The 11,224-nt window shown below is 38.8% G+C and overlaps 1 pseudogene; it reads right to left on the minus strand.

The window, feature by feature from the left end:
* Positions 1-566: 566 nt before the first annotated feature.
* On the minus strand, positions 567-4,709 carry LOC141499148 (transcription factor E2-alpha pseudogene; annotated as a pseudogene).
* Between the last annotated feature and the right edge of the window lie 6,515 nt (positions 4,710-11,224).

Below are 11,224 nucleotides of genomic sequence, written 5' to 3' on the forward strand. Positions count from 1 at the left end.
GAGGTAATTATTAAATGTCTGAGGACAGATTTGAACTCTGATACTCCAGACTTCAGGGCCTGTGCTCTATACACTGCCACCTAGATGGCTACAGGCCTATTTTCTCTCACACTTTACTTTCTGCCCGCCCCACCCAAGGTACTTAACATCTTGTTAAGGTCTCTCACACTGTACCCACCCAGAGTACTTAACCCCTTGTTAAGTGAAGCACTGGTTAATTCAAATCTTGAACTTATTAAATGAGAGAATCTAAAGAGACACTGTCTCAGTTCCTCACAGTTAATCATTAGACAAGGTGCTTAGCACTTTGTGATTAAAGTGAATTAAAATATGAGTCACTTAAATTAAATTAACCCCCCCCCCCCTTTTTCAGGGCTTCTTGTCTCCAACATAATGATGTCATCTTGGACCTCTTCAACTGAGAGACAAGACCAATTTATATCCATATCCTTTAGGTTTGTTCTCTTCAATTATAGACTACCTTCTAATTATCTTTAGAAAAGTAAAGTTAGAAGTTAGAATTAGCAGTGTTAGATGAGTCACAAGGCTTCCTGGGCAGTGGACTTTTACATGTGTCCAATGGGGTTGTGACCATCGCCCAAGTACAGATGATCATTTGAAAGTGTCATCTGAGTATCACCAACCATTCTGGATACTTTCTCTCATTCCTGTCTCAAGCCTGCAGCTTTGGGGTGCAGATTGCTCTCACACTTGTTGTTCCCAGTTCAAAATAAATGACATGGCCTGGTGGAGAATTAGAAATTTGTTCTGTGCTTTTTCACTGAAGAAACTCACAGGCGTTATTGACCACCAGGCTCTTCTTCTCCCTCTGCTTACTGCTCTTGGGGGAAAAGTTTGTCCTCCTCATCCTCATCTTGACTTGTTCTAGTTCAGTAGGGCTCCTTTTGCTCCTCCTCTTGAGTTGTCCATGACAGATGTGTCCTCTTCATGTTCCTTCTCTTCCCTCTTAATCTCCTTCATTCCTGAAGAAGCAACAGCTCTCCCCAGCCCCGAAGTCAAGTGGCTATAAACATCCTTCTGTCCAATGCTGGGCTTGGAGGGGAGTGACATATGGTTGTGAAGGATACTGGAGTTGCTGTGGAGACCATCCTCAGTGAGACTGCCAGTACCAAACTTGAGTGCCACCCCACAAGGGGAAGGACAGAGGAGGAGAAGGCCTGACTGAAAGTGCCCCAATTTGCCATTAAGAATTCCATGCCTGTCTCCTGTCTGCCCCATGGTGTGACTCCTCAGCCCATGGATGGCTTCGTATAACTGATGTTCCATCTTGCTTTGTAAATTGTGAAGAATTCCTTTGTAACCAGGAGATAAGGCATGGGTGCTCCTGTTCTGGGCCATTGGGATGAACCTTCACGTCCCTGAGGGGAACCCACTGGGTTAGAGGGATTAGAAGGAAAGTGATTGCTTGAGTGGTCTGGCCAGTAGATTGAGTTTAGTGCCTTGCAAAGTGCTTCTCCCATGATGCTCTCCCTCCTGATGATTGGTAGTGTGTGACTCAAGACTTAATAGGGAGTGGTGGCAGAAGAGAATCCAGACTCAGATGGGATTCCACAATTGACTTCACCTGAATGCATCTGGTAATTCATATGTTCGTGCTGGTGTAATTGACTGAAGTCAGCACTCTGAGGGAGAGGGGAAGAAGAGCTGTCCAGCATGGGGTGGTTGGGGCATATTTGGATTGGCTCATGGTATCCCATAAGCTCCATAGGTCCACTGAATTGTGTAGTCCATGTGGTATGTAAAAGGCTGCAAAATACACAGTGACTCACCATCTTCCTAAAACAGAAAATCTTGACCCTCTGGTCACTGACACCTACCCCTGAGATGGGAGACCCTGTCCCATACCCTGTGAATGGAGTCACTTGGGTGTTTCTTGTTTTTTTTCTTTTTTTTGTTTGCTTCTTTGTTTGTTTATTTTTTCCTGTTTGGGCTTGATTTTCTTTAGTGGTTTTGTTTAGAGGATTTTTCCTGTTATTTTAAAAAATCTGTTCCAAGGCTCTTTTCTGCCCCCCCCCCCCCCCACTGCAACTGTATTAGCCTTGTATTACCTATGTCTTAACATATATAAAGTTTACCAACAGTACACCTCTTATTGCTCTGAGTTAGCTCAGATTGTGTGTCCTCCCCCCTTAGAATCCCAGAGGCTGAGCTTCCTAAGGCTCCTCATTCCCTGGTTTCTTGGTTTATGGAGTTTCTTTGGACTAGATGTGTCTGGGAGAGGGGACCACAAACATTGCTGCTCTTTCTCCTTCTTCACTTCCATACCAAAAAGTATAAACTGGCATAATCCTCCCTAAATCCACCACAATTGGTTGCCTCTCCTCCATTACACCTCTACCTTATCCTTGCCAGTGTTTCCTGGGGTAAGTAACAAACAGAATTCTAAAGGGGAGAAAAGGAAGAGACAGGCATAAGTAATGGTTTCCATATATTGATGAAAGCATAGATCCAGTCATAATCCAGAGGCAATTTTCATCAAATCTATGTTGGGTTCTAAGACTATAAATTGCTGAAAAGATGCCAGCACCCAGTGGCATAAGGAGTTTCCTCCGTCAGTGAAATCCTAGGTCCAGGACTGTGTCTATATCCCATAAGTAGGAGCCCCTGACTTCAGAAGAGTTGTGGACACAGATTAGGCAGGAGGGTCACCCAGCTGAGTGAGGGGCAGGAGGAGGAGGAACAGCCAGGGCAAGATGATAACCCAAGAAATTGTGTAGTACCCATCCAAGAAACTTAGTCCCCCTTGTTTCTGCCTAAGGGATGCTAGATCTCAGCTTCAGAGAATTGATTTCTGTCCAGAAAACTTCACATCATAATGTTCTTGCCCAATGCAATCTATCCCAACCCATGTTTGAGTTCCAGACTTGATCCTGTGAAGGAATTGTTAAGTCAGTGATGGCCTTCTTCTCTCTCCTCTCCCCTTGTCCCCACCAGTCCCTCAGACTCTACTCAGCATAGGTTTCTCTCCACTACCCTTCACCCTTCATGGAAACAACCAGAAAGATTTTGGATTCCATGATGAGAGATGTAATGTAGGATACCAGACAAAAAGGTTCATTATTACAATTTTCCCAAGAAGGAATCATTCATCAGGACTCTTGAAATATCTCTTTCTTCAGAGAAGACTTAGAGACTCTTGGTTCTTTTCTAGTAACTGGGTTGGGAAGAAAACAATATTAGAAGACAACCTTCCTCTTTATGAAGCCTTTCCTGTCACAATCAGCCAAGGAAAGTCAACCCATGTGGAGCTAACCTGCATGAGGCACACCTTATCACTCATGGCTAACTGCGGGAGACACCAAAGGATATGGTCCAAACAATAGTCTCTCTCATACACACTCTTATAATGTTCATACCCTGATAGCCAAGAGCATAGAAGCAAGTTGTTCCCTCATACACTCACAAAAATAATGAAGGCCACCCCATGGTCTTGGGTAGCAGGAATGTCAAATTCCAACTTGGTCTTGTTCCTAGAATGGATCAGTTCACACAACACATAGGAAGCCTTCAATAGACAATCAAAACTGTTCTCTGACCTTTTTCTAAAAGGTGCTGCCTTTGACCATTCAGAAATTACCAAGTCTACTAAGTAGTATGCTCTAGGGTGGTATCATCCTGCCAGGTGGGAGATAGCTACCCTAAGCCACTCCTTGATCATAGGGAGTTCCTTGGTCTGGGCTGTAAATCTAGCATTAATACTCCCCCCATTTTCCTTCTACATACCGATCTTGTCTGGTTAGAAGTAACTTGACTCTCTTAGCAAGCATGGCATCAGGGTTCTGGCCAAGATGACTCTACATAACATCCTAGAAAGAAAAGAAGAGCTCCTTCTATATTCCATCTTAAGCTTCCTTCACTAGCTCAAGTGGGGTACACATCCTAATTGTTTCATTGTCAGGAAGTAAGGAGGAAGCTGACCCTATTCTATGAAAGCGAGAGACCACTTATTGCCTTCTTCTTTCAGGGATTCTTACTTGAAATGAACAAAGGCCCCTGCCCCCATGTGACCCAACAAATAATGAGTAAGCCCATCCCTCTTTTCTCCTTGGACATTGGATGCATTAAATTGTTACTTCGTGTGAAATGAACCAACCTTTATTTTTCATCTTGAAATCTGAGGGTCATGATTTTTGTCTAGGAATACAGTATTCCATTAGTCCCAGGAGTGTTTGAGAGATCAAAGGCTAAGAGAACTGGAGGTAAATAGGATCTCAGGGACCCATCATTTTATGGGGCAACTATTGCCCAGAAAAAAGCAACTTGCCCAAGTTCATACAAGTAATGACAAGAAAGATATTCCCTGGGAATTTGACTACCCATGAGAGGGCTTCACAGCTTGCCAGCAGTGGATAACTGATAAAGATTGGCCTAAGCCTGTTTCTACCAATTGATAAGGGAACACAGGTTACTCAGCAATTTCAGGTATAGGAGAAGGCTTTATAGAATTGTAGAAAAAGATTTGAATGTCTTGATGGGGCAGGGAGTAGAAAGAGGAATGGTAATTTCCTTGCCACCTGTGGACTTGGGAAGCAGGGAGATGCTGGCATCTCCTTTATTTTAACCTACCTAGATCAAGGGGTGATCAAAATACCATCTTCCAGCATCTCCCAGCTTAGCTTCTCCCCTGAGAAAACAGACTCACCCCTTCTGCCCAACAATTGCATCTCCCCTGGGAATGCTGCCCTCATAACTGCTCAGTCTCAATTTTTATTGGGTCAGGCCAAATTGGATAATTTCCTTTCAAGTGCTACATTTCTCCTTACTTCCTCCCTAGCCAGGTAGTGAGATCATCAGCAGAGAATAAAACTTGAGCAGTTTCTGCCCCCAACATACATACATATTCTCCTCCTATGAATTCTTGGGAGCCCCAAGTGCCAAAAGATTAACTGGGGAGAGAAAGACTGAGAAACCTGTGGTGTTTCTTCTTTGCTTTTGTTTATGGATTCCCCCCATAATCTTTTGTTGGGGAAGAGGAGCACATACTTTCATTCTGTTTGGTGTCCTCTGGACCTCTCTTGTGTTAATGCTTCCTGCCTGTAAGTCCAGATGTGCTTCATAACTGAGGAAACGTGCTTAAATCAGATATCACATTATAATTTTGAACTATCTGATATAAGTGTGTGTGTGCACATATATGTGTGTGTATTTGTATTTGTATATACACACACGGATATACACAAATATATATTCCTAACCAAGCAAAAAAGAAAAGAATATTATTGGTAGGATGGGGAGGGGAATTCAGAATTAGGGGAAATTGTGTCTCTGAGTGCCTGAAGATGACTGGTTTTTGTTTTGTTTCTCATTTTTTTAGGTTTTTTCAAGGAAAACTGCATTAAATGGCTTGCCCAAGGTGACACAACTCGGTTATTATTAAGTGTCTGAAGACAGATTTCAACTCACATACTCCTGAAACCAGGGTTGATGCTCTATCCACTGTGCCACCCAGCTGGCCCCATTGTTTTTTAAAAAGTCATTTTACAAAATTGTCAAAACAACTGGCTGGATTATTTGCAATTTTTAAATAATCTCAACTTTTTAAAGTAGATTTTGAGAACTATATTGCATGTAACAGTAATGTAGCAATTAATGTGTTATCTTATAATACCATACCTTCTCCTCCACTCTTCCTCATCAGTCTCTCAGATATGGTATACCTATGAAGGAAAATTAAAAGAAAAAAGTTGTAATTAAGATTATACCTTGTACTTAAAAAATAATTAGAAGTGTTATATATTCTTTTTTAGGGTTGTATACAATTTGTTATTCAACCAACATTTGTTTAAAATAGTTTTGTTTTTTCAGTCTCTTTCTCATATACCTTTTTATGCAACTCCTCCGGCATGTATTTGGTGATTGACTTCTCTATTCATTTCTGGTCTTTGTGTCAGAAAATCTTGGAAGGGCTTTATTTCATCAGACATTCTTATTTTTCCCTAATAGTATATGTTGAATTTTGCAGGGCAGTTCAATCTGGTTTGCAATCCCAGGCACTTAGCTCTCTGAAATATGTTATTCCAGTTCATACAATTCTTCAATGTAGAGGTTTATGGGTCCTCTGTTAGTCTGATTGTGTCCCTTTTATACTTGAATAGTTTTCTTTTTGCTGCTTGCAATATTCTCCCCTTTATTTGAGGGTTCTGGAATTTAACTGTTTACAGCCTTTGCACTTTTTAGCCTGGGATCTCTTTCTCAAGGGGTTGTGTAGATTCTATCAATGGTTGTATTTTTACCTCCTTCTAATAGATTTGGGCAGTTTTCCCTTATAATTCCCTGAATGTTGTTTTGCAGGTTCTTTTGTTGGTCCAGGCTTTCTAGTTGTCCAATGATTCATAGATTGTCTCTGCTGGATCTATATTACAGGTCATTCATTTTCTGTTAGAAGGTACTTTACATTTTCTTTAATTTTTTGCTTGATGGAATCTTGTAGTCTAGTAGATTAATTGGTTTCTAATTGTCAGTTCTAATCATTTGGATATTATTTTCTTCAATTAGCTTTTTGTGGTTCCTTTTCCAGATGGTTATTTTTACATTTAATGGAGTTTATTTCTTTTGACAATTTTTCACAATTTTCCTGAATGACTTTCATTTTTTTTCCATTTACTTCTTCTTTGTTTTTTTAAAATGTTTTTAAAGCTCTTGGATGAGCTTTTGTATTTGAGTCCAATTTACAGACTGTTTTGATACTTCCCCTCTTAATGATTTTTCATTACTTTCTTCTCAGACATGAAATTGCTGTCATATTTGCCTGTAGTTTTCTATAGTGAGCATTCTTATATCTTTTTGTTCATATTTGCTGTTTTAGTTCTACTCCTGGGATATATGGAGTATAGATCCAAGCTTTCCTTTTCCTGGGCCTGGGGTCTGATCCTTGGCTCTGTGTTACCTATGCAGTTCAGGCCTTGTCATTGAAAAGGTTTCATTTTTTTCCTCCTTTATGTACATATTCTGTCTAACCCAGTCCTTTCTTTTACCCCAGTGTTTTCAGGGTTCATAATTTGTTTAGGGTTAATGTCCTCCCTGCTGGCTTATTATCTAACTGCCAGGATCTCTATTATTATTAAGTTGTCAGTATCTGGATTGCACTTTGGTTAAAGCTTTCTGCTGGGTTTCCCCACTCTCCTGCCTCCAGTACTTTACTTTCCCTTTCCCTGCAAAGAGACAGATCTTCGCTGAAGATCCTTCATGATGTCTACAATACAGTTGAAAATTTCTTTGAATCATGTCTTTTTCCTGATGGTATCCATATTGTGACTGTCAGAGTAAATGCTTCAGGTATCTTCATTAGGTAATGGCTCCAGGAGCATGTTATTTTCTTGTAGTAGCAGTCTTCTCATTTTCTTGTCTCTTCAATGGGTAAGGGAAGAATAGAATTTAGAATTAAAAATGAAAAAAAAAATTAACTCCCAATCTCCCCCATGTCTTATTATTTCCTTTGCATCTGTCCAAACAACTCCGGTCTCTTTACTCATTCAACCACGACCTTAGTTCAGGATCTCATCATCTTTTATTTGCAACATTGCAATAACCTCTAAACTAGCCTCCTAGCTTCAAATCTCTCTGACCTGGAAACTTGAGATTATAGGGATTTTTTTGGGGGGTGAGTTATTTTAAGAATTACAGCAATCTTTATATTTTCTCTCAATCTTCCAATTTTAATAGGAAAGGGAAATTTTCAGTTATGATTTTTTGCAATAAAATGTTTTGCCATACACACACACACACACACACACACACACACACACACACAAGCATATACGCAAACACAAACATTTCAGGGAGTCCATTAAGTTGTAAATTATCCCTCAGTCTATATTCTAGGTCAATTATTTTTGATTGATGTTACCTTAAATTTTTCACTCAATTTTTTATATTCTTTTCAAATATTCTGTCCAGCAGACATTGATTTCTATTTAGACTATTTTAATTGTTAAGAAGTATCTTGTTTAATATGGCAAACTTTATCACTCTCTGTTCCAAGCTATTAACTTTTTCCAATTTATTTTCTTCTACAGTAATCTTCATCCTTCCTTCCTTCTCTTCCTTCTTTTTTTCTTCTCTTTTTTGTATAATCATTTTTTTCTTTGTGTATCTACCTAACAGGTTATTAGTTAATTTTTAGTTCTAATTTGGGTTTTTGAATTTTTTTGCATCACATCATTCTTTATAGTGATTTATTTCTTCTACTGTTCACATAGATATCCAGTTTTAGCTCCATTTTGGGGTTTTGTGCTACAACAAGCCTAGGACCAAGACTTAGGCCCCTCTTATGGTTTCTGTTGGGACATAATCAGTCATTTATTGCTCATGGTCTTCTGACTTATTTTTTTTTACAAGTTTTGGTTTGATGAAATCACCTACTGCCATTTATCATTGAATTTTTTTGATCATTATTTGATCTGTTACTATTTTTAGTTGTTTACTAGAGTAGGCATATTAGACCTAGTCCATCTGCCTCTGTTCAAAAATTGTTTTAGATGGATGTTTCAACCTCCAGTCCCTCTACATATTCATGCTCCAGAAATAGTTTACATATATATTTTCCTAAGCCATATATTTGATCATGTTTCTCCTCCTCAATTAAAAAAAAACACTTTAGGGTGGCTATGTGGCATAGTGGATAAAGCACTGGCTTTGGAGTCAGGAGTACCTGGGTTCAAATCCGGTCTCAGACACTTAATAATTACCTAGCTGTGTGGCCTTGGACAAGCCACTTAATCCCATTTGCCTTTCAAAAACCTAAAAAAAAAACACTTTAGTGACTCTCTCTATTGATTCTAGTACCATGTGTTATTTCATTTTATCCAATCCTATTATTGTATATGCCATTATATTTATTTATGTATATATATATATATATATATGTGTGTGTATATATAGTTAGATAGATACTATATACAATATGATTGCTGGCACTGTATAACAGGTAAAGAATTTGTAACTAAGCAAATATGTATATATATGTATATATATATAAAATGGATTATTTGATTATGGTCTTCATACTTCTATTAGCTCTAGAGTATAAATTTCAAATCTATTTAATTTTGACACAAAAACATTCAAAATGTCAATAATTTAAATCTATTGTTCTCTGCCTCTTGAAAATGAGAACCAAAATCTCATATAATAAAAAGTTTCAATTCTAATAAAAATATACAAGATTGGATTAGGAATAAGAGTGGGATGTGAAGCAGAGGGCTTCCAGAAAGGGTACCAGCAGGTGGGGTCAACTAATACACTGAATTAATATCACCATCACCAGCATCACCCCCTTCATCAATCTGCTTGCACTAGTTTTAAGGATGCCAAATAACTTATTGGGACTACTGATTAGAATTCCTTATGAGTTACAAGATGTTGCTAGAAGTGGAATTGGGCAGCTTCCCCTACCAAGTAAGAGTACAAAAGGTTACCAGAAAAATGTCCATATGCCTAGTGTGTTATGCTTACCCTTTATAATTATAAAGACCATTTGACTTATCACATTAGGATCCATGACAGAGTCCTAACTGATGGCATTGGAATCTGTTTTGTCTGATTCCCCTTGGTCACTGAGTCTTTGTTGCTGACATTTTAGTTTGGGAGTGTCCCTGGATCCTGACTGGAAGAGATCCAATTATCATCACCTATCTCTGACACAGATGCATCTTTTACCTAATAAATTAAGCACTCAGTTTTTCACTTAGAAGCCAGAGGAATTCTTTGGAAATCCAGGAGTCATCAGATGAAATAGTCCTCCTTCTTCCCTTGAAATGAGTTATTCTTCTTTTGCAGAGTCACATTGACTTCTCCGTCATGCTCATAGTTAATATAGCTTTTCTTCTTTTACAGATGAGTGATGATGATGATGATGATGATGTTGATTAGGACTAAGAACAGGATGATGAAAACCACTGTGTTATCTAAAGCCTTCAATGACTACAGTGTTGGCAACAACTATAAGAATCAGAGTTTATGTTTATATAGGAGCGGAGTGAACATTAGATCTTCTGTTTACCCCCACTTTCAATGGATTCCTCTTCCCTTCTTTTTCTAGTCTTTTCTTTAGATAACAAATATAACAAAACTTACTCCCAGGCAAAATTTTGCAGGAGGTGGGGTTGGGTGGCCTATCATGCTGATAGGGACATAAGTCCAAATAAGCATCTTCACTCCTGGAAAGGTAGAGCAGAGTCTAGATAGAGCCAGTGGGTGAAATGACCTGTCTTCTCCAGATTTTCCCCTAGTTCCATTCCAGGCAAACTGGAGGGAGGGAATCACATGGTTGGACAAGAGGGACCAGAAATTGCATGCCTAGTGCCCCAATCCAAAAGCTGAACATTGTGTTCCCTTTCTAGTCTAACTGGCTGGGGATAAAGGGCCAGTCATACCACTCTGAGTGGGAGGGAGACTGAGAGATATCACAAAGATACACAGACATTAAAAAGAGACCAAGAGAAATCCACCTACCCAAATTCATGGAGTACTTGCTATTAGTCCTGGAAAAGAGAGACTTAGAGATCATTTAATCCAACCTCACATTTTACAGATAGGGAAACTGAGAGTCAGACAGAGACAGTATCTGAAATTGAGAAAAAGACACAGAAAACTGAGAACAAAGGGAAACTAGGAAAATACAAATGAAAGGGAATGGATGAAATGAAAAGGTTTTGCCCTGGGATCAAAATTAAAGTGTGCAAAGAGTCACCAGAAGACTGCGTGGAACAGGTGAAAAGCCTTGAAATCACCACTTCTCTCTTTCCTGCCAGACTCCTTTTCCTTCATTAGTCTATTCTATTCTCCATGGCAGCAAGGGCAATAATAGAGATTGTTTCATACTTATTAACCTATTTAAAGAATTAAAGCAAGCAAGTGAATAATGATTTATTCTAGTTATGATTAAGGCAGGGATTCTTAACTTTTTTTGTACCACAGATGTCTTTGTCAGTCTTTAAAAGCCTATCAATCCCTTCTCCAAATTTGTTTTTTATAAGTTACTAAATGAAATGCTGAATTTATTTAGAGGTGAGTGAAAGTCAAGATATATTTTTTATTCTTATTCAAGTTCACATATAAAATAAATGAGCTGTGAATCTTAGATATACAGTATCCAGTTTAAGATAACTGTGGTGGAATCCTATCCATAGTGCAATTGAGAATTGACATGTTGTTCAGTTATTTCAGTCAGCCCCACTTTTCATGATCCCATTAAGGCTTTTTT

The sequence above is a fragment of the Macrotis lagotis genome, chromosome X (assembly GCF_037893015.1).
Source record: "Macrotis lagotis isolate mMagLag1 chromosome X, bilby.v1.9.chrom.fasta, whole genome shotgun sequence".
Classification (NCBI taxonomy): Eukaryota; Metazoa; Chordata; class Mammalia; order Peramelemorphia; family Peramelidae; genus Macrotis; species Macrotis lagotis.